General features: G+C 37.1%; 1 protein-coding gene across 2 annotated transcripts in view; it reads left to right on the top strand.

The window, feature by feature from the left end:
- The window catches only part of CSTF3 (cleavage stimulation factor subunit 3), an 87,243-nt gene that overhangs the window by 36,551 nt on the left and 27,147 nt on the right, over positions 1-23,545 (top strand). Inside the window, exon 3 of one of the 2 annotated variants that reach the window (XM_053562909.1) lies at positions 2,092-2,174. The exons of the other annotated variant lie outside the window; for it this stretch is intronic. The gene's annotated coding sequence lies outside the window, so the exon portion shown is untranslated. The remainder of the gene's footprint in view (positions 1-2,091; positions 2,175-23,545) is intronic. 2 annotated transcript variants of the gene reach the window in all.

Here is a 23,545-nt window from a genome sequence, read left to right on the forward strand (position 1 = left end):
TTAAAGTACCTTTTAAAAAAATTGGTTGTGATTCTGAAATGCTTTCACATAAAACTTATAAAAGTGGTAAGGAAGATAAATTCCTGTTTAGGGGCAATAAAAATTCAGGCATATCTATTAAAATTTGAGATATTTGTATGGGTGCATATATCATAAAAACTTGCACTTTCACATGTTGCTTTGTCAAATTTCACAAGTTGATTAGTGAAATTAATAAACCATTAACTTTTTAACTCATCTCGATCCCTTTGACAGCTTTGACTATATATTTGCATGGTGCCAACATCTGATTGAGTGGAAAATCATTGAGACACATAGATACTAAAAAATTATAAATTCTTGTTTTAAGTTGTTCATGAACAACTTTATAGATGTGTTTTTTAAAACATAGAAAACTCACTATAGCTTTCACTTAAAAAATAAAAGTAGATTGTGTTCATTTCTATTTATCATAATACTTTTTCTTCTTATGGTTTTTCACCCAAACTTCACTTAGGCATAGCAAACATTAAAATAGTTGAGTTTATAAAGTGTTTCAGAAGAGCTTAGTTACACTTATTTGGGAATATCATATAGGAAATATATTTGGTTAAATAAATTTATAATTTTTTTTACATTTGGAATTTGTGTTTGAAAGAACACTGGTTCTAGAGTTTTTAGTTGCTCAATTTATTTATTTATTTAGAGGTAGGATCTTGCTTTGTTGCCCAGTCTGGAGTACAGTGGTACACTCATAGCTTACAGCAATCTTGAAACACCTGGGCTCAAGTGATCCTTCCCACCTCAGCCTCCCTAATAAGAGTTTTTAGCTGCTTTTCAAGATAATTTCCATACACAATTTTTCTCTGATTTTTTTTGAAAGCTTGGTGTTAATATGTTGAGGGAGACTATTGAGTAATATGGTAAGCTAGGTTACTCAAATTAGCTCTCTCACTGAAAACAACTAAGGCTGCTGGAAAGAATTTTAAGAACATTTTACTAGCATTGAAGAACTAACACAACTCTAAGGAATTACCAGGCCAAAACCTAATTGGATGGACGGGATGGGGGGAAGAAAAAGGAACACAGGGAGATAAAACAGAATGCCTGAACTGTTTTTGCCCTGAGAACACTCGCCAAACTGGGAGAATTTGAACTGCAATTTTGAAGACTTTAAGACCTCAGACAGAAAATGTCAAAGACCAAGGCTTATACCCAAAGTGGGATGACCAGTGCCTCTCCCCTCGAAACTATGTGCCCAAAGACTGTGCTCAGGAGGAAAGTGAACCAGAAGTAAATCACTGCCACTTTCCTACCTGTAAGGGACTGAGGAAAGTTGTTTTGATGTAAGCAGAATGGAATGGGAAATTCCCCAGATGTTATAACAATGGTCCTTGCATGGATTTGTGCAAATAAACATCACTTGAGAACAATTCAGGAAAACTCAAGCCACAAATGTGAAGCATACTCAACCTGAATTATGTCCCTTAGGTGCCTGATAATAGCTTATTCAACCCCTTTTTGAAGGGATGCATCTTCAACCTAGGCCTTAAAGAATCTCCATAAATAAATTTCCAAGGAAAAGGAGCCATTCAGTTGATAAAAAATAAGCAAACAACATACATAATAAACAGACCTGGAAAGACTTCGGAAATCAGAATTTAGATTAGGTCATTAACAGGTGAAGAGAATTGGAGAACTCAAGGAATCTAGATTAGAGCTTAAAGAGACAATGAAGTGGAAAATACGAAAGATGTTTAAGAGACACAAAAGAGAGCGAAACCATTTCTAGAAGTAGAGGGGAGACACCTGGCTTTGAAGAGCTAAATACTAAGAATATTCCAGAATGATTGAAGGCTTCAATCAGATACAGGATGTTCACTAAATATCAAGCATTGTTTACACAACCCTAAAACTTACAACTAGACATGAGAATGAAGAAAACTAAATGTAAGTTGCAGAAAGTTGGAAACAAAAAGAGAAATGACTTTCAAAATAATGTAGGTCGGTAACTTAACAGCAACAACTGGAGCCAGAAGACAATGGAATTTGTCTCAATTTGTTGAAAGAAAAGAGGTGTCAACTTAAAGTTCTTTTTATTTTTTGAGACAGGGTCTTGCAGTGTTGCCCAAGCCGCCCTTCAACTCCTGGGCTCAAGCGATTCTCCCATCTCAGTCTTCCAGCTGAGAATACAGGTGTGTGCCACTGTTCGGGGTTCAACCTGAAAGTTCTGTACCTACAAACAAAATCTTTAAATTGTGGGGATGATAAGGACATTTCCAGACAATGTTAGCATAACCTTGTCAAAGTTACACGTGTAGTTTTGGACATTTTCAGTTGTATAACTTAAGAAATGTATATATTTAAGAATAAGCTCTGCTTTCCTCTTTGTTGCCTAAATAAGAAGCTCATTTATTAAATATCCATCAGGGTACTCCATCTAAGTCATTCTATTCCAATGAATGCTCTCCTAAGTGAAAGGACTTTTACTAGAATTTTAATTAATGATATATTTTTAGCTTCATTTTTTCAAGTAAAAATGATTATGAATTTTATTTTTATGTTTATTAATAGAGTTGTAATCTCACTTGAGTAGTATCAGAAGTTTATAGTTTGTGGAATCAAACAAGTATAGTTTTTTTGTTTGTTTTTGTTCTTTTTGAGCAACCTCAAACTCTCGGGCTCAAGCAATCCTCTTGCCTTCACCTCCCCAGGAGCTGGGATTATAGACATCCGCCACAATGCCTGGCTATTTTTAGAGAGGGAGTCTCGCTCTTGCTCAGGTTGCTCTTGAACTCATGAACTCAAGCAGTCCTCCTGTCTCCACCTCCCAGAGTGTTAGGATTACAGCCACCGTGCCGGGCAAATAAGTACTTTGTTAAATAAAAATGATTTTCAGGGCAGCGCCTATGGCTCAGTGAGTAGGGTGCCGGCCCCATATACTGAGGGTGGCAGATTCAAACCCAGCCCCAGCCAAACTGCAACAAAAAATAGCCAGGCGTTGTGGTGGTTGCCTGTAGTCCCAGTTACATGGGAGGCTGAGGCAAGAGAATTGCCTAAGCCCAAGAGCTGGAGGTTGCTGTGAGCTGTGATGCTACAGTACTCTATGGAGGGCAATGGAGTGAAACTCTGTCTCTTAAAAAAAAGAAAAATGAATTTCAGTTAAATTTTTACCCAAATATATTGCTTCAATAATTTTATTATTAAATGTCTAATACTTTATAGAACATGTTGACTTGGTTGGGAATTACTACTTTTAATATGATCTAGAGTTACACCAATGTCTCATTCCATTAAAAAAGTTTACTTAAATAGTTTAACAATATTGGGCGGCACCTGCGGCTCAAAGGAGTAGTGTGCTGGCCCCATATGCTGGAGGTGGTGGGTTCAAACCCAGCCCTAGCCAAAAAAAATGTAAAAAAAACTATTCAATATCTAATTTCTGTATGTATAATGCATATTCTTTATCTTTTGTACATTTTGGGGGGGGTTGGAGTATTTGTTTTAACAATAGATGGTGAAAACATAGAAATATGTTAAATGTAAAAGAAGCCAGAAAAAGTTATGTATCACCAAAAGAAGATTTTATTTATTTATTCATTTATTTATTTTTTGAGACAGAGTCTCACTTTGTTGCTCCTGGTAGAGTGCTGTGGTGTGATAGCTCACAACAACTTCAAACTACTGATCCTCAGCCTCCCAAGTAGCTGGGACTACAGGTGCCAGCCACAACGCCTGTTTTTAGAGACGGAGTCTCACTTTAGCTCAGGCTGGTCTCAAACTTGTGAGCTCAGGTGATCTGCCCGCCTCAGCCTCCCAGAGTGCTGGGATTACAGGCTTGAGCCACCTTGCCTGGCCCAAAAGAAGATTTTAAAATATGTATTTATGTATTTTAAAGTACATTTTAAAAATCAGAAGTTACAAAAGGAACCTACAGTGAAAGGTAACCTACCTTTGCAGTGTTGCCCAAGCTGCCCTTGGGCACCAACCAATTCCATTCCCTAGCAAATGTTCAGAATCTAGAGATGTTCAACACACATACATATATTTACTCTGCTTTTACCTTACTTTCTTATCTTTTTTTTTTTTGGTCGTGTTTAACAAAGTGAATTTTGGAAATCTTTTTCTTTTTGCAAGTACATAATATTTTATATTTTATTTACCCTGTTCCCTTCTGAAGGACATTTAAGTTCTTGCTCATGTTCTGTTTGTTACAGACAATATTGCAGTAGCTGTGTATGTCATTTTCATTTGTGTGACTATTTCTGTAGGCTAAATTCCTAGACATAGAATTGCTGAATGAGAGTATTTGGACTTTAAAAAATTTTTCTATTTCCAAATAGCTTTCCAGGGAGGTTGTCAGAATTTAAAATCCCGTTGATAATTCCTAAAAGAGCCCATTTCCCCAAGTCTTTGCCATACAATGTGTTATTACACTTTTTAATTTTGCCAGTACTCACCGGTAAAAAACATGGTCATCTCAGTGTGGTTTTCATTTGCATTTCTCTTATTAATGAAATTGAGTATATTTTCATATTAAGAGCCTTTTGGGTTTCTTTCTCTGAGAACTGATCTACCTAGTCCATTTTTCTATTTTGTTTTTCTTACAGGAACACATTAGGGAACTCAAGGGAAACTTTTCACTTTAGTATGATTCTTACATAGTAGTTTTGGTATGACATTTAAATAGTGTTATCTTTATTGCTGTGCTCGTTTATCTCGTTGGGAAGGAATGATAAATATGTTCTGAGATGAAAGACTAATACTTTCCTTTGTTATTTGGGTATTCTTATTTACCTGCTTAAATGTTTTTGTTTTGGATAAATATTTTGTGCTTAGGTTTTTATTTGGTTTGTCAAATGTCTAATTTCCCATTTAAATGAACTCATGTTGTAAATTATTTTTCTCATTCATCTATAAAAATTAAGCTTTATAAATTGCATCTCAGCATTAGAAAGATATGAGGTGACTCATACCCTTCCGTAGTGAAAATAGGTTTAAGTAGATTTTATAAGGGCATATTTTTGTTGCTAATTATATTTTTTCTCTCAAATTGATTTACCTGTAAAATTTTTCTTCCTTTTTTTTTTTTTTTTGAGACAGTGTCATTATGTCACCCTTAATAGACTGCCGTGGTGTCACAGCTCACAGCAACCTCAAACTCTTGGGCTTAAGCTATTCTCTTGTCTCAGCCTCCCATGTAGCTGGGACTACAGGCACCCGCCACAATGCCTGGCTACCTATAAAATTTTCTTATGAAGAAAAATCTTGATTCATACTTCAGATTTTCTTAGCTATTCAATAGGGTTATTTTATTTTTTTGGAGACAGAGTCTCATTTTGTCAACCTTGGTAGGGTGCTGTGTCGTCATAGCTCATAACAACCTCTCAAACTCCAGGGCTCAAGCAATTCTCTTGAATCAGCCTCCCAAGTAGCTGGCTCTATAGGTGCCTGCCACAACGCCTGGCTATTTTTAGAGAAGTCTTACTCTGGCTTAGGCTGGTCTTGAACCTCTGAGCTCAGGCAATCCACCCGCTGCAGACTCCCAGAGTGCTGGGATTATAGGTGTGAGCCACTGCACCCGGCCTAATAAGGCCATTTTATAGAAAATAATAGAATCCAAATCATGAAGGCATCTCTTTGGAATCAGCAATCTCTTTGAAGCGAGTTTTATGTATAAAGATTATATTTGTTTTTTTAAGATTATCTTTGTTCTACTTACCTAACAGTAAACATTTCAAAACCAGTTTTACCATTGGTGAAGTAAACCAATGAGTCTGCTTTTCCAATGTGCAAACCCTCATGTCCAGTGATATATCCCAACTGTAGCAATTTCAGAGCCCATTGTTAGATTATTTTATTATTTATTTAATTTATTTATTTATTTTTTGAGACAGAGTCTCACTTTATCACCCTTGGTAGAGTGCCATGGCGTCACACAGCTCACAGCAACCTCCAACTCCTGGGCTTAGGCGATTCTCTTGCCTCAGCCTCCCGAGTAGCTGGGACTACAGGCATCCACCACAATGCCCGGCTATTTTTTGTTGCAGTTTGGCTGGGGCCGGGTTTGAACCTGCCACCCTCAGTATATGGGGCCAGCGCCCTACCCACTAAGCCACAGGCACCACCCCACAAGAGATTATTTTATAATTTATATGTATTTTGCATTAGGATGATGGGATGTGGTGAGGAACAGAGCAGTGATTCTCCTGTCTTCCCTCAGGGTTTGGTAGTGATCGAGAAAGGGCTGGCATGAGCTTGACTTCTTTGAGAAACTGAGGAAACTTTTTTTCTTATTATTTCTTACATGTCACACCTTTTGATAATCTGACAGCTATACTGACTTGTTACATTAGTCTTGGACAAAATTACACCTGTATATTAGAATCAACTAGAAAGATTTGCCATATGTGTTTATTAGGTTATAGGAATCTCTACCCCTGGACTTCATTTGCTGGCAGAAGCATCACCATCTCGACCCAGAGCTAGCTATTCAGATTTTTTTCCTTTCAACTTTATTTACATTTTACTGCAGTACAACAAGGACTTTGTTTTTTTTTTTTTTTTTTGGGAAACAGTCTCAGTTTGTCACCCTAAGCAGAGTGCCATGGCATCATAGCTCACAGCGACCTCAAACTCTTGGGCTCAAGCAATTCTCTTGCCTTAGCCTCCCAAGGATCTGGGACTACGGTGTCCACACAACTCCTGGCTATTTTCTTTTTTTTTAAGAGATGGGGTCTTTTGCTCAGGCTGATCTTAAACTTGTGAGCTCGGGCAATCTACCCACCTCAGACTCCCAGAGTGCTGGTATTATAGGCGTGATCCACCATACCCAGGTGAGGGCATTGTTCTGACAGGAGGAATTTCCAGTATGCTCTTCACTTCATTCTTGTTTACTAATATCTTAATGACAATATGCTGTACAGAATTTGAATGTAGGCTCGGCACCTGTGGCTCAAGCAGCTAAGGTGCCAGCCACAAACACCTGAGCTGGTGGGTTCAACTCCAGCCTGGGCCCCCCGAACAACAATGAAGGCTACAACCAAAAGATAGCCGGGTGTTGTGGCGGGCACCTATAGTCCCAGCTACTTGGGAGGTGGAGGCAGGAGAATTGCTTGAGCCCGGGAGTTGGAGGTTGCTGTGAGCTGTGATGCCACGGCACTCTACCCAGGGTGACAGCATGAGGCTCTGTCTCAAAAAAAAAAAAAAAAATTTTTTTTTTTATCTAATTCTTTTTTTTTTTTTTTTGTAGAGACAGAGTCTCACTTTATTGCTCTCGGTAGAGTAAAGCGGCATCTCAGCTCACAGCAACCTCCAACTCCCAGGCTTAGGCAATTCTCTTGCCTCAGCCTCCCAAGTAGCTGGGACTACAGGCACCTGCCACAAGGCCTGGCTATCTTTTTGTTGCGGTTTGGCCGGGGCGAGGTTTGAACCCACCACCCTCAGTATATGGAGCCTGCACCCTACCCACTGAGCCACAGGCACCACCCTGAATGCATTTCTTTACCTTTGGTGGCATAAGTTTGGAAATGTGAGCGTACACTTATTTGGAGGAGATAAAATGTGAAATACAAACCAATGATTTCAAACTACATAATTCCAGAAAAAATAGGGTATGTTTTTGTTAAGTATTTATTTTCATTTTATTTTATTTTTATTTATTTATTTATTTTTGAGACAGCGTCTCATGTTGTCACCCTTGGTAGAGAACTATGGTGTCACAGCTGACAGCAACCTCAAAACTCTTGGGCTCAAGCGATTCTCTTGCCTCAGCCTCCCAAGTAGCTGGAGCTACAGTCACTCGCCACAACACCTAACTATTACTTAGAGGTGGGGTCTTGCTTTTACTCAGGCTAGTCTCCAACCTGTGAGCTCAGGGCAATCCACCCACCTCAGCCTCCCAGGATTACAGGTATGAGTCACCTCACATGGCCTAGTACTCCATTTTAGTCTGAATTGAACCAACAGTACAATACTTAGCACTCTTTCTAAACCTTTTTATTTAAGTGAGATTTTTTAGTTAATGTTAACAGAGATTATGTAATAGAACTCATGATGAGTTTTTTATCAAAGTTATACTTTTAATGAGTAAGAATAATACCTAGATGGACTTCAAAAATACAGTTATCGTTGTAGCCTTTCATAAGTAGTTGTCATCGAAGATAATTATCTAGACAAATAATATTTTTGGAATTATTTCAATTTTGAAAGGGAAGCATAATGAAATGATACCAAATGAATGAAACTTGAAAGAGAGGAAGCAAAGTTGAACTTACCATGACGGTTAAAAAACAGAAATAAAACATTGTGTTTTTCTTACATAAAATACCAATGTATATATGTTATAGAAAAAATAGGAAATTATAAGCATAGAGGAAAATTGCATAATTCCAATACTTTTTACTGTTAAACTATAATTACTGTAGCTTTACTAGATCACTTTTTTACAACTGTGTTTATCACATGATAGCTTATTTTTGTGTTACTTATTCTACAAAATCATTTTTAATGGTGGCACAGTAGTATATTCTAGATATGTAATGTTTAACCAGTCTTTTATTGTTATTCATAGTGTAACCAGATATGTAATTTTACTTAAATTTTTTTACATTTTCATAATTTTTTCCTTAGACTGACCTTTTAGAATTATTATTTTATTATCAAAGTGTGCTGATATGATTTTCCAAATTGAGCCTGGCAATGATTTTTTAAATCCCTTTAGAATTTTAGTAAAAATAAATACTTACAGAGAAAACAGCGTTGGTTGAATACATACATAATTTTGGTGAAAAAATGATTAGTAGATATTTGATTAGGTTATTTAAGATGAGATCAAGCCTGTTTAGGGTGAATTAAGTCATTTCAAGAGCAAAATAGAAATAAACTCAGGCATGTATGTAGGGTTGAGAAAAATAGAATTGAATTGGGTCATAATACAAATGTTGATTGTGCTTACTTGGATAAAATGACAGATTAAAGCAGACCTGGAGAATGCTGGTCAATATAAAAATACAATAATTTCTAACCTAAAGTTAAGAATATTAGAGTAGCATTATTGATAAAAACAGAATGATTTTATCAAAGGAATGTATTATAAATTTTGTGGAATGAGGAAATGAGTTGTTTCCTTAATTATGAATCTGTTGTTAGGTAAATACTGGAGGATTGGGCAAGTTGTTTAAAAAGTAGAGAAATGCTGGGAGGTTGAGTTCAAGACAGCCTGAGCAAAACTGAGACTGTTTCTAAAATAGTAGGTAAAAATAGCCAAGTGTTATGGCAAGCACCTGTAGTCCCAGATACTTGGGAAGCTGAGGCAAGAGGATCACTTGAGTCAGAGAATTTGAGGTTGCTGTGAACTATGATGCCCCAGCAATCCAAGGAAAGCAAAATGAGACTCTGTCTCAAACAAACAACGACAAAAAAAAAGGTAGAGAAATGCAGTCCATTAAATGTGTATCTACTTCCTTGTAGAAGCTTAATCTTGTTTGTTTTTTTTGTTTTTTTTTTGAGACAGAGCCTCAAGCTGTCATCCTGGGTAGAGTGATGTGGTATCACAGCTTATAGCAACCTCCAACTCCTGGGCTCAAGGGATTCTCCTGCCTCCGCCTCCCAAGCAGCTGGCACTACAGGCGCCTGCCACAACCCCCAGCTATTTTTTTTTTTTGGTTGCAGCTATCGTCGTTTGACAGGCCCTGGCTGAATTCGAACTCACCAGATCAGGTGTATGTGGCTGCGCCTTAGCCTCTTGAGCCACAGGCTCCAAGTCATAATCTTGTTTTTGAAAAGTGGTTTTGTCCAAGGGTATTGGCTCATGCCTGTAATGCTAACACTCATGGAGACTGAGGGAGGAGGATTGCTTGAGCTCCAGAGTTTAAGACCAACCTGAGCAACACAAAGACTCTGTTATTACAGAAACATTTAGCTGGTACGTACCTGTAGTCTCAGCTCCTTGTGAGGATGAGGCAGGATTCCTTGAGCTCAGGAGTTTATGGTTTTAGGGAGCTATGATAATGCCACTGCATCCTACCTGGGGTAACAGAGCGAGATTCTGTCTCAAAAAACAGTGATCTTAAGAAAGACTAAATGAAGCATTATTCATGATACTAGATATTTAGTGTAATTGTTATACTTGATTTCATAAAGTACAGGTAGATTTAAATTGGCATTAAGGAAGATACATAGAAAAATATATGTGAACTCTTTGGATGCCATGGGAAATTAAGTGAAGTGGTATTCAGATAGAAATCTGTCACAGTGGGAAGGAAATTGTCTTGATTAGTGAACTACAAGGATCTATAGTAGAGGAAGTGATTAAAATGAGACTTTTGTCCAAGGATAATATAACTGCCAATATTTTTTTAAACAGCCATTTTCAAATAGTATGCAGTGAAAAGTGCAGGCTGGGCATGGTGGCTTATGCCTATAATCCTAGCACTTTGGGAGGCTGGGGCTGATGGATCGCTTGAGCTCACGGATTCAAGACCAGCCTGAGCCAGAGTGAGACCTCATCTCTAAAAACAGCCAGGCGTTGTGGTGGGTGCCTGTAGTCCCAGCTACTCAGGAGGATGGGGCAAGAGAATCACTTGAGCCCAAGAGTTTGAGGTTGCTGTGAACTGTGACACCATAGCACTCTACTGGGGGTGACAAAGTGAGACTCTGTCTCAAAAAAAAAGAAAAACTATAGTGAGAGATTAATGAATTGTAAAGAGAATTTTAAGTAAATGGTTTTCTGAAAAATTCTCCTTTATATTCTTAAAAAAATAGTTGTGTGGCTACTCTAATGGGAGATTAACTCAGCAAATGAGAATGGGGTGAGATATTTCCTAAGGCAAATCAATTTCCTTTGGTAATCCTAGACAAATTGTATTGTTGAAAAAATTTTTAATTTGCCTGTAAGGATTTTTATTTTATTAAGGTGATAATTCATAAAAGCTATAAATTAAGTTGCAGGGTAGAAAAGCCTAGAAGTTGATGTGCATTAAACTAATATTGGACATTTGGAGGAAGCAAATCTAAAGCATCTACTTGAGTACCACTCTGGCTATGTAACATTGCCAGGAATTGATGGAGATTTTTACATTAGTGGCCTATAAACTCAATTCTCTGACTTCTTTTGATCGCTTGAGGATTTCAAACCACTGCACACATTTCTCAATTTTAATTTACCCTGTGGAAAGGAGATCTGTGAAGTATAGCCATTTTTAGGAATGATGTGGGAGATGACCTAGTGGGAAGCAGAGTGGAACAACCAACTGAACCACAAAGGTTAACAAGTAATTTTTTGATACGTCAGACCAAAGTACTCACTTTTCTCAAAAAATAAATTCGCTGCTGTATTTTTCTGACTCAAAAATTACAGATTATTCTTTGAAATATGGTTTTGACAAATTATTTACGAAGGGTTTAGATACTTATTGAGTCTATAAATGTTAAGCCATGTTTGTTGACAGATGCCCTATAAATTGGCATCTGTCAAATGCCAATTTGGTAAGCCAAAGTTTTACCTTTGACAGTCTTGATTGAAATCTGAATTTGAGAGTATTTATAAACATTTATATTAAGAGAAAAATTTTACCAATGAATTACTCCAAAGAGGAATATACTGTCCAAAATCAGCGATGAGGCTCAGTGCCTGTAGCACAGTGGTTATGGCGAGGCTGGTGGTGCGAATCCAGCCCAGGCCAGCTAAACAACAATGACAACTGCAACGAAAAAAATATCCGGGCGTTGTGGCAGGCACCTGTAGTCACAGCTACTTGGGAGGCTGAGGTAAGAGAATCGCTTAAGCCCACGAGTTTGAGGTTGCTGTGAGCTGTGATGCCATAGCATTCTACCGAGGGCGATGTAGTGAAAGACTGTCTCAAAAACAACAAAAACAAAACCAACTGTCTTTACTGTTATGAAATTGTTATAGCAATAAAATATGTTATGGAAATGGAACTGACACAATTACTATCTCAGCCCTCCCAGTAATAACATTTTTGGTCAGTGGTTTTGTGTGCATTCTTCCTATTAAATACATATTTTTAAAATTTTACTTTTTAATATATCCAATGCACTGTGGCTATATTTACACTCAGTATTATAAATATACATCATTGTTCTTAAAATTTTATATGCGTGTATATACATATGTATCTATCTCCATTCCATTCTATTCTTTAGACAAAGCATGATTTACAAAATTTATTTTTTAATTTTTTTTTTTTTGAGACAGAGTCATCACCTTAGGTAGAATCCTGTGGCATCATAAGTCACAGCAACCTCAAACTCTTGGGCTCAAGCAATCCTCTTGCCTCAGCCTCCCACATAGCTGGGACTACAGGCTCCTACCACTACGCCTGGGTAGTTTTCTGTTTTTAGTAGAGACAGGTCTTGCTCTTGCTCAGGCTGGTCTCCAGCTCCTAAGCTCAGGCGATCCACCCACCTCAGCCTCCCAGAGTTCTAGGATTACAGGCGTGAGCCATTGCGCCAGGCCTACAAAGTTTGTTTAATCATTCTGCCTTTGGTGCTGTAGGTTCCCAGATTTTCTATAGTATAAATAGTCTATACACTTACCATGTTTGAGAGAGTAAAGTGATTAAGAGCTTGGTTGTATGATTGATCTAAATCTCCCTATGCCTCAGTTTTCTCATCTTTAAGTGAAGAAAAATAATATTTTACCTGAGTGCTGTTCTGAAGTTTGAATGAGATAATACATGTAAAATCTTGGAGTAGTGCTTCTATACATTAAATATTTAATAAATGCTGCTAGTAATAGCATTTTGTCATTAATTTCACATCCTAAGAAGTTGATTTTTTCAATGTTTAATTGTGTAATAAAGAAGCAGTGACTTTCTTATTGCCACATCCATTGATCTTTTCTATGCCTTCATTTCTTTTGTTCTTTGGCATATTCCACCACGTCCCTTTTTCTTATAATATTGTCCTTTGACTTCTTAGATATGATTTTATCCTATTCTTCTTACCTCAAGTACTCTTTGAGATTTTCTTTTCTCTGCCTGGAAATGGATATTTTAGAGAAACGAGTCTTTGTGTATTCTCCATTTTAGAGAATGTACTTAATGTCTTAAGTATTATATGCTCTTAAGTGTATATAAAAATTTGTTTTTACAAATGACTCAAATATGCATATTTAATCCCACTGTCTTATTAATGAAACCAATCCTTTATCTGCTAACTTTAGACAGTTTCTACCTGAATTGTGTTCTCTCATAATAAACATAATGAAAAGCGAATTTGACTGTATAATAACTCATAACATTTTCATTTTTGTTCCCATGGAAAAAAATTTGTTTTTCCTTCTACATTACTAGTTTTTTCTCCCTCTTCTCCTTCCCCCAAGCTAAGAACAATATTACACCATTTAAGGATGATAGACAGCACTCTTGTAGCTACTACTGTAGCTAATATTTGCTTGCTTCATCTCATTGTGTTCTCCCTCACTTGTACCCCACAACCTACTGATGAGCCAAACTTTCTCTACTTTCATCAGACACAGTGACATCCACTGAGGTTTTCTGTGTTTAAAATTTAACTCTGCCTGGCTTTTTATACCTCGGTAATGGACCTTCACCACGATCTGCCAACCTATTTTTCCAATGCCTCCTGTTTTTCTTGTGTGAGTATCTTCACTACCAATTTCCTTGGTCATTCTACTTTACATAGGACTCCTTTTCCTCTGAATTTTATAGGACATACAGCATATGCAAAAAGCTTTAAATTGAAATTCCTGTATTTTCAATATTTTATGTTTCCAACTAAGTTATAAACTTTTATAACTAGATTATAAATTAAGGTCCATATCCCTATATCTACTTTGAAAATTCTAAGGACATATGACAAATATTTTGTAGTTAGGAAAGTGGAATAATTAATATCTAGTGATTAGCACAAAGAATCAGAATGAAAATAATTTAATCTAGACATGAAGATAATAATTTTTCTTTAGCATATTTTAATTTTGATTATAATGACTTTAGTGGTCTGTAATTTCCACACTTTTTTTTTTTGTTGTTGTTGAGACAGGGTCCCACCCTATGCCCCTGAGCAGAGTGCAGTGGGCATGATAGCTCACCACAACCTCAGACTCGGGCTGTGGGCACCCTGCTGCCTCAGCCTCCGGAAGCCGCTGGGATTATAGGCGCTCGCCACGGCTCCCGGCTGCGTTTTTCCATTTTTTTTCACGAGTCGGGGTCTCACTGTCGCTCAGGCGAGTCTCGAACTCCTGAGCTCAAGCGATTCTCCCTCCTCAGCCTCCCACATTGTTGGGATTACAGGCGTGAGCCACCGCGCCCGGCAATTTCCACACATTTTTAACAATTCTGTGATATATTTAAGGGCCTTTGAAAACTGAAAATTTATGGAACATCAATAGTTTAGAAGATCTTGTTAAATCTAATTCGGCATATATTATAGTTATACATTTATATCTATATTAAATAGGAAAATTGTAAATTATAGAAATAACACAACTTATTACAGGAAAAATTAGGAAGTATAGATGAGCAAAAATATGAATTGCCTAATTTTTTTAGGTAATGACTCCCCTCCCAAAATATAATTAAAATAAAATTCCAGGAGTTGTAAGACTAAGTATAATCCCCACCTATATTTCTAGTGTTAGAAAAGGGCTTGCCACATAGTAGGCACATAATCATTTGTGGAATAAAAATGGATTTATTTGCAGAAACTACTTCGCTGACATTTCTACCTAAAATTGGGAGTGGATGATGGAAAGGAGAATATTCTGCAACCCATACCAGCAACTTAAAAACCTGTTTGTATATCTTAATATGTCATTCCTCAGTGTTTCCCAAATTCCCTAAAACTATTTGCATTCCATAATCCTAGGACATATGTTCAGAGTATAAGGATTGGAAAGGGGTGCAGCTGAAAATGAGTAGTGAAAAAGTAAACAAATAGAAGATGAGTTTATATTTAGGATTCCATTTGCTTTCAGTTTTCAGGATTGGGGCTAAGCTATTTGGATAATCAAGACAAGCAGAATCTAACAGCATCTGCATCTCAAACTCAATTTAAATTGATTATCATAAATCCCACAAAAGTGCATATGCTATACTTTAGAGAAGATGCAGGAAATAAATTAGGAATATGAGTGTGCAATTCATTCACTCATTTGATTCATTGTAAACACCTGGCATAAGAACTCATTTTAGATGGATCCCAGCCCTGCTTCTATGTGCCCATTAATGTCTTAAAACATAAGCACTCACTCATCCCAAAAGGTTGTATGGAAAAAGAATATACAAACTTAGATTTTCCTTTAGATTGTCAGATATATTTTTGAAGTTACTTATTAATGATTCTTCTAATTGATGATTTTTAAAAAATGCTTTTTAAAAATTCTGATTTAATGGTATTATTTTTCCTCAAGGGATAAAAAATTTGAATTTGAGCATTTCTGTCAAAATGCTATTAAAGTAGAATTCTATTTCTCTGATGAGAATAATTTGAATTTTATAGGCATTTCATAAAATGTTCAATGAATCGATGAGACATGAAAAATGTTCTTAACGGTTTTTTGAACAACTAAATATTGTGGTGTCTTTAGATCTGCCTATAAGATATTCCAGGTAAAGGGCATGGCTAATTTAAATTGTATTAAAAATGGATGATACCGGGGCAGCACCTGTGGCTCACTGGGTAAGGCGCCAGTCCCATATACCGAGGGTGGCAGGTTCAAACCCGGCCCCTGCCAAACTGCAACAAAAAAATAGCTGGGCGTTGTGGCGAGCGCCTGTAGTCCCAGCTACTTGGGAGGCTGAGGCATGAGAATCACCTAAGCCCTGGAGCTGTGTGATGGTTGCTGTGAACTGTGTGATGCCACGGCATTCTACCAAGGGCGATAAAGTGAAACTCTTTCTCTACAAAAAAAAGAAAAAAGAAAAAATGAATGATACCTCAGTTAGTCAAAGGTTTATTAGACATTTTTTCTTCTGATAAAATTATACTTTACAAAGTTGAATAATGTACTTTAAGTGCTTAGTTCCAGTAATTGCTCTGAGGATAGTTTTAGTTCCAAAAGATAATTGATGGCATATTAAATGCTTGAGAAATAATTGTGGAAGTTTACAAAAGACTGGAAATATGAAGTGTTCAAAAGTGTCATGAAGCATCTGTATTACTCTTGCTTTACTATCCTGTAAATATTGATTGATTGGTATTTAATTAAAATTAAGATTTAATTAATCTTGATATTATTCCAGTTATCCTTCTATAAAATAAAAATAGTCATTAGGAAGTTGGCAAATTTCAAAAAATTTTGTTTCTCCTCTATAGTAACTTTTCATATCTTGGTAAAATTCAGATAATTCATTTAAAAGGTAATGATGCAATTGTATGACAAATTTTTATGATAAACAGATATACCAAAAAGATAAGTATTAAAAATTATTTTTAATTTTTATTTGTAATGATTTTTTAAATTACAAAAATATGTCCACATTTAGAAATCTTGAAGTTCATCCTAGTAACATACAAGTGTTCATGTTTTGGTATATTTCCAACTACTTAAAAAAAATCAATTCTTCTATATGAAGTAAATATATGATAATTTATTATTCTAGATCAGTGCTTCCAAAGTGTGAAAACTTGGATCTCTTTGAATTAGAATAATTTTGGATTCCTATTAAAGAATAAAGATCTATTCTTTCAATAATCACCCCAGATGATTTTCTGCATGTTAAAGTTTAAGAACTACTGCAGAAACTAAAGATAATTTATTACGAGCAACTGTCATTAAAATTACATAACATTGGCTCAGCATCTGTAGCTCAGTGAGTTGGGTGCCAGCCACATACACTGAAGCTGCCGGGTTTGAGCCCAGCCGGGGCCTGCTAAACAACAATGACAACAACAACAACAAAAAAATAACCAGGCATTGTGGTGGGTGCCTATAGTCCTGGCTACTCAGGAGGCTGAGGCAAGAGAATTGCTTAAGCCCAGGAGTTTGAGGTTGCTGTAAGCTGTGATGCCGCAGCAGTCTACCGAGGGTGACATAGTGACACTCTGTCTCAAAAAAAAAGAATTACATAACATTACTTTTAATAGGTAAAATATAAGTAGGCCTGAACTTTGAAAACTTATTTGTATGTATATAATGAAATTTAAATGTAAGCATTTTCTGTTGATTCATAATAATAAGATTTGAGAATGCAAGATGTCAAAACAAAAACTTAAGAAAAATTCAAAGTATCAAGAATTTTTCTTTATTTTTAAAATTTAAACCAAGCTTCCATTACCAAGTAGAATGGATTCCTGTGTTAATGCACACACTATGCTAAATATATTTAAGAATATTTAACTTACAGATAAGGTGTTTTCATTGAAATATTAGTAAATAGGCTTGGTACTTGTAGCTCAGCAGCTAGGGTGCCAGACACATGCACTGGAGGGGCCTGCCAAACAACATTGACAACTACAACAAAAAAAATAGTCGGATGTTGTGATGGGCACGTGTAGCCCCAGCTACTTGGGAGGCTAAGGTAAGAGAATCGCTTCAGCCCAAGACTTTGAGGTTGCTGTGAGCTATGATGCCATAGCACTTTACCAAGGGTGACATAGTGAGACTGTCTCAAAAAATATATATTTTGGGTAATTAAGACAAGCAGAATCTAACAGCATCTGCATCTCAAACTAAGTAATAATATTTACTTAGGGTAATAATCTGTTAAAGAAGGAAACGGATTCTTGGTAGGATGGCTGTAGGCAGGGTGTTGACCTGCTGGTCTTGCCAATAATGGAATTTGAGTATGACCTGCACTGTAACCTTTGCTCTTCTGCCAAGTGAGGCCAGTAATAATAACAACATTGTTCTTTTTGGCTACTTCATTTACATTAACTATTTAGAGAAGATTTAATGAAAAGTTTATACACTTTTGGTTCGAAGCTTTGTTAATTGGTATGATTTATGAGCATCTAGAATGTCTACATGCTTTATATTCTTTTTTTTTTTTTTTTTTTAATTTTTTTAGGTTTTTTTGTTTGTTTGTTTGTTTTTGTAGAGACAGAGTCTCACTGTACCGCCCTCGGGTAGAGTGCTGTGGCGTCACACGGCTCACAGCAACCTCCAACTCCTGGGCTTACGCGATTCTCTTGCCTCAGCCTCCCGAGCAGCTGGGACTACAGGCGCCCGCCACAACGCCCGGCTATTTTTTGGTTGCAGTTTGGCCGGGGCTGAGGTTTGAACCCGCCACCCTCGGCATATGGGGCCGGCGCCCTACTCACTGAGCCACAGGCGCCGCCCTTTATATTCTTTTTTTAAAATTATTGATACCAACTCTTTGAAGTAGATGTTCCTATCTTTTTTTTTTTTAACTTATTTTATTTATTTGTTTATTTTTATGGTTTTAACATATTTTTATTTTGTTGCAGTTTGGTCAGGGCTGGGTTTGAACTTGCTACCCTCGGTATATGGAGCCAGTGCCCTACTCACTGAGCCACGGGCGCCCCCCTCTTTTTCCTATCTTACAGGTGGAAAAGCTGATGCTAGAATAGAATAAGTAGTTGATGCAATGTGATTAATTTTTTTTTTAACGTAAATGCTTTTAAATGCTCTCAAATTCTCAGCTAGGCCTACAAGGCTAAAAGGTAAAGTAACGGCCAAGTAAATCAGGCAATGCAGATTTCAATCAAGACTGTCAAAGGTGGCTTGGCGCCTATAGCTCAGTGAGTAGGGCACCAGCCACATACACCAAGACTGGCAGGTTGGAGCCCAGCTGAGCCAGCTAAACAACAATAACAGCTGCAACCAAAAAATAGGCGTTGTGGTGGGCTCCTGTAGTCCCAGTTACTTGGGAGGCTAAGGCAAGAGAATTGTTTAAGCCCAAGAGTATGAGGTTGCTATGAGCTATGATGCCACAGCACTCTACGGAGGGCAACATAATGAGACTCTGTCTCAATAAAAAGACTGTCAAAGGTAAAACTTTGGCTTAAATTTTATTTGGGTAGACTACCTTGGCATCATCATAGCTCACAGCAACCTCAGACTCCAAGGTGTCATCAATCCTCTTGCCTCAGCCTCCTTAGTAACTGGGACTACAGGCGCCCACCACAACACCCAACTAGTTTTTCTGTTTTTGTAGAGAGGGGTCTTGCTCTTGCTCAGGTTGGTCTCAACCTGCTGAACCCAAAATAATCCACCTACCTCGGCCTCTCAAAGTGCTAGGATTACAGCGTGAGCCACCGTGCCTGGCCTGATTAAATTCTTTTCTTTTTATCACACTGCCCATTTAATCTCCAAAGCAGTATTTTGGGGGGCAGCACCTGTGGCTCAAGGAGTAGGGCGCCAGCCCCATATACCAGAAGTGGTGGGTTCAAACCTGGCCCTGGCCAAAAAAACAGCAAAAAAAAGTATTTTTTTTTTTAAATTTTTCCATTTTTTTGTATTTATTTATTTTTAATTTATTTATTATTAAATCATAGCTGTGTACATTAATGCAATCATGGGGTACCATACACTGGTTTTATATACCATTTGACATTTTCATCACACTGGTTAACAAGAAAAAGTATGTTTTGAATGGATAATCTTTAGTAAATAATGGGATTATCGCTGCCACCAGTGCCTGCTCTGTAGAAGGGCTATCTAATATTTAATGGTTGAATTAATGAATGACAAGTCATTGGCCTTTTACTGAAGGTCAGAGAGTCTTTTGTATTAGTCAAAAATTATGTTTTTCTGTGTATATTTATTGTATAATGCAGTTGAAAAAATAGCTGATAAATTTAAGATACAAGACCAATTTGTGTGGGGGATAAAATTTAAATTTTCTGAGTTTATATTTCATACACATGCATAATAGAGATTATTTTACTAACGTGCATAAACGAGATCATATACTTACAGTACAGTCTCTTTTTTTCTTGCCTCTGTTTTTCCTTCCACCCATATCACCCCAGAACCATACATAACTATGTTTACCAACCTTGTGGATATCCTATATTTTTCTCTGTGCTCAATATCATACATAAATATATACATAGGTATTATTTTTAGTCATCATTTTATAAAAATGGATTATATGTATTTTATTATTTTTTACTTAACATATGATGGAAATACCCTCCCAGTTATCTATTATAGCTCTAATTCTTTTTTTTTTTTTTTTTTGAGACAGAGTTTCACTTTGTCACCCTCAGTAGAGTGCCATAGCTCACAGCAACCTCAGACTCTTAGGCTTAAGTGATTCTCTTACCTCAGCCTCCCAAGTAGCTATGACTCTAGGTGAACACCACAATACCTGGCTATTTTTAGAGATGGGGTCTGGCTCTAGCTCAGGTTGGTCTCCAACCTGTGAGCTCAGGCAATCCACCTGCCTCAGCCTCCCAAAGTGCTAAGATTACAGGTGTGAGCCACCACCCCTGGCCTCTAATTCATTTTATATGCATATGTAATTCATGATGTGGATGCACCATTATTTATTAAACCATTTCCCTACTGGTGTGCACTTACTTTGTTAACAGTGTTTGCAGCAAATAGCCTTGTACAAATACCTTTATTTCTTGGTGCTTTTTTTTTTGGAGACAAACACTGTCATTCTGTCACCCTGGGTAAAATGCCATAGTGTCGCCATAGCTCATAGCAACCTCAAACTCTTGAGCTCAAGAGTTGCCTCAGCCTCCCAAGGAGCTGGGACTATAGGCATGTGCTAACATGCCTGGCAGAGTTTTCTATTTTTAGTAGAGATGGAGTCTAGATCCAGCTCAGGCTTATCTGAAACTTCTAAACTCAAGTGATCTTCCTGCCTCAGCCTCCCAGAGTGCTAGGATTACATGCATAAGCCTTGCACCCAGCCTATCTTGACGCTTTATTAGACTAGTTCTTACCAATGGCTTTCTGTAAAGGCTATAGAAATTCATATTTTTTCCAGCAATGTATGAAATCCCTTTTCATTATATATCTTTGATAGTGGTAATCCCCTTTTAAGTTTTTACCATTCTGATCAGTAGAAAGTGGTATCTATTATTTTAATTTATCTTGCCCACATTGGAAATTTGTACATATGCTCTGTGATTTTTAACTATTTGTGTTTTCTCTCCTGGCCTTTTTCTATTCTTTGTCAAATTTCCCAATGGGTATTTTTGGCTTTCCTGTCTATAAGAACTGTGTATAGTCTCACCTGCATCTAAGAAGGCAGTGACTTGAACTCATCCTACTTCACTTCCCCTGTCAACTCAGCCTATTTTCCTGTACTGAGCCAAGCAGCTAGATGCTATTCTTAGAGTCTCAAAGAAAAATACTGGTAGAGAGCCTGGAACAATGGTCCTCAACCTTCCTAGTGCTGGGGCCCTTTAATACAGTTCCTATGGGTCATGACCCACAGGTTGAGAACAGCTGGCCTAGAATGAAGACCAAGGCTGACGTTAGAAATTACTTGGAACCTTTCAATTGCCCTATACCAGAGAAATGTTGACATCCTTCTGGGCCTCTTGGAAACCAAAAGGAACAGAACAGGCAGGTTGAGTCGTCCTAACTCTTGAGCAGAGAGTTCTTTCTGGCTCCGTGGCAGAGGACTAGCAATAGCATGTTTGCTGCCTACACTTGCTACATAGCTGTCATGGTAGAGAAAAGGTCAACTTGTAGTACTGTAGGACTGCCCATACAGCTCCAGGGAATAGACAAAATAAATAACAGCACATCTACGGATCCTGCAATCAGAAGATAATAAAAACTAAAATTGTCGGGACAATCCTGCAACAAAATAGATCTGTTGGAGGAGAGAGACAACAGCTGGAACAAAATAATGATATGAACACTAGATTCAAAGTGCAGTTTTAAACTCTGAGTGTCAAAAACCACTATTTATGAACTAAATACAGCAACTGGTTAGATGGTGGAGAGAGTGATCACATGGAGATGTAAATGAATAGCCTGGAGAATCTAGTGAACAAATTATTCTAAAACCTTGAGCAAAAATTCAAAGAAAGGGTAAAGATAACAGATTTTTGAGGATAGAACCAAAAGACCTAGAAGGAGAAAAAGGAACAGATGAAAGAGAGATCATTTTAAAAAGAAAAAAAAGATTTTTTGTTTTTGGAGACACAATCTCACTTTGCTGCCCTTGGTAGAGTGCCATGGTGTCACAGCTCACAACAACCTCATACTTTTGGGCTTAAGCAATTATCTTGCCTCAATGTCCCAAGTAGCTGGGACTACAGGCACCTGCCACAATGCCCTGCTATTTTTAGAGACGAGGTCTTGCTCTGGCTCAGGCTGGTCTTGAACTTGTGAGCTCAGGCAATCCACCCACCTGGACCTCCCAGAGTGCTAGGATTATAGACATGAGCTACCTCACCCAACTTAAAAAGAAAATTTTTGAACTAAGAATGGCTAGAATTGTTAGGTTCAAAGGGTATGCTAAGATCCAAGTAGAATTTGTGGTGATAATAATAAATGACAGTTACTGAGTTCTGACTCTGCTAGGCAATGTTTTAAAGGCTTCACATTTATTTACCCATTAAGTTCTCAGAATAGCCCTAACAAAGTAGGTACTATTATCCATTATTCTGATGAGGAAAAAAGAGAATAAGTGGATAGCCAGAATATGAACCTACAAGGTTGCACTTCAGAGCCTTGACTAAATGGCCTCATAGAACAAAGATCTGTGTTTAGATCTGTGCTAAGATTTATGAACTCTGAGGATCAAGATGAAAATTTATGAGTCCAGAGAAAAAAGTTACCAGCAAAAAATAAACCAGAAAACTGGGGGAAAGTTTTATACTATATTAGAAAGGAAAGGACCATAAGCCAAAACTTTTCTAACCAACCAAAATATTTATTATACTTACTTATCCAGGTGAAGCAAAGATTTGCTGATTAACACAATTGAGCACCTAATCCCACCTAACATCCAATGAAAACAAAAGAGAGAGATCTAGTAGCATTGAACCTCTTGACAGAATATCTCTTCCCTTTCTTTACCAAACACTTCATCCTTAGATCATAACTTTTCGGTCTTTGGTAACTCCTCAACTCTTTGTTTTTTGGCTTTTATTAAATGTTCCTATAGCACCCTGCTCTCCCCATGTTAGCCCTTATCAATCTTTTATAATGACTTTCCATTTCCTTGTCTTATTTTCTCCATAAAATAGTAACCTTTATATGGGCAGGCACAGACCTGTCTTGTTCACTGTGGTAGCTTCAGTGCCTAACACAGTGCCCACAATATAGTAAGTAGATGACGTGACTAAATATGTGTGGTCAAAATTTGCAAATCTTTTTGTTGTTCTCAGATTATTCTAGTGGCTATTGAGGGAAAGTAATCCTTTTAAGTTTGTCTGCTAAAGTCTTATTTAGGTAGATCCATATTTATTTCTGTATTTGTCTCATGACTATTTTACAAAACTTTAAATTCACAAAATTTCATTGTAAATGAATTTATAAAAATCTATCCATATAGATTAGATTTATATAAGCATATTTACAATGCATAGTATTTGTTTAGATTCAAACATCAATTATTTATGGGTTTCTTTTTTTGTTTTTTTTGAGACAAGGTCTTGCTCTTTTTCCTTCGGGCTGGAGTGCTGTGTACAATCATAT

Source organism: Nycticebus coucang, chromosome 14 (assembly GCF_027406575.1).
Source record: "Nycticebus coucang isolate mNycCou1 chromosome 14, mNycCou1.pri, whole genome shotgun sequence".
Classification (NCBI taxonomy): Eukaryota; Metazoa; Chordata; class Mammalia; order Primates; family Lorisidae; genus Nycticebus; species Nycticebus coucang.